Below are 1341 nucleotides of genomic sequence, written 5' to 3'. Positions count from 1 at the left end.
CTATGGTCTTGTGTTGGACTCTGCTTTATTCTTGGTAGCTATGAGCAGCGGGTTGGGGAATGTGGCCTCTAGTGGAAGCTTTACTAATGATGGCATCCTGGAGTTCTGGCTGAAGTACTTCAGGAAAGGGGAGAAGGAGTGTTATATGAAGACGATGACTAACAGTTCTTTAGTTAATGCCATTCCCCCAAAGGTTTGGGAGGGGATTGGTTATTGAGCCCTACTTAGGGATAATTTGTACCCAATACTATTAGTTGTACAGCCTTTTTCCACTGACATTCTCTTAAGAGAAACTTTGAAGGGGAAATTTTAAAAAAAGATTCCAGCAAGGTTTAAAAACATTTCAATCGGCTCTTTTTCAAAAACGTAGAAAGCATATTCACTTCCAGAGTCTCCCATATGTCTGTGTTGAAAGGCAGGTAGTTTGTTCATCCAGGGTAGAGTTGAAAATGTCACATGATGCACACTTGGTATGTGCAGACATGCTATGCTCCATCATCAGATGCCTCTGTCCCCCTTTCTGAAGCCTTGTGAAATTTCAGGCCTTGCCACAAAGCTAGATGAAACATGCAGTTTGGCAAATAGCCTCATTTTGATTTCACTGTTAACTGCCATTTAAACAAAGCCGCCCCAAGTCCACGGAGAAGGGCGGCATACAAATCAAATCAAATAAGACAGACAAAGAGATCCTAGAAAAAATAACAGATGACCCCAATCTCTTCTTAGTTACATGTATTGGTCTCTAATTTTGAGAATTCTCTACACACAAGGCGGTGACACGGAATTGTAGTCCGACATCTTGAAAACATCAGATTAAAGAAGCTAGTACAGATATTTTTGTCACGTGGTAAACCTCGCATTGTATCTTCTATGGCAGTGATGGTGAACCTTTTTTTTGCTAGGATGCCAAAAGGGTGTGTGCTCCCACATCCATAATGCAATGCCCTCTCCCTGCGTGCACAACCCCCACGTGCATGCGCATAGACCTCACTGAAGCCTCCGGATTTTTGGTAGGCCTGTTAGGTGGTCGTGGGAGACGCTGTTTTCGCCCTCCCCAGATTTTAGGTAAGTCTCTCGAGCCTGTGGATGGCAAAAAACAGACCCAACGGGCCTCCCAGAAGTTCGAAAACAAACCTCCAGTTGGGCCGTTTCTCCCCTTCCCCAGGCTTCGGGAAAGCCTCAGGAAATGCTTTCAGGAAAACCTGAAGCCTGGGGAGGGTGAAAAATGGCTTAACAGCCCAACCAGAAGTTTACAGTTGGACCACAGGCCATTTTTCATCATCCACAGGTTCTGGAAGCTTTCATGAAGCCTGGAGAGGGCAAAAACGGCCTTCCCTCGTC

Source organism: Erythrolamprus reginae, chromosome 1 (assembly GCF_031021105.1).
Source record: "Erythrolamprus reginae isolate rEryReg1 chromosome 1, rEryReg1.hap1, whole genome shotgun sequence".
NCBI classification, from domain to species: domain Eukaryota; kingdom Metazoa; phylum Chordata; class Lepidosauria; order Squamata; family Dipsadidae; genus Erythrolamprus; species Erythrolamprus reginae.
Note: the sequence above shows the minus strand (reverse complement) of the source record.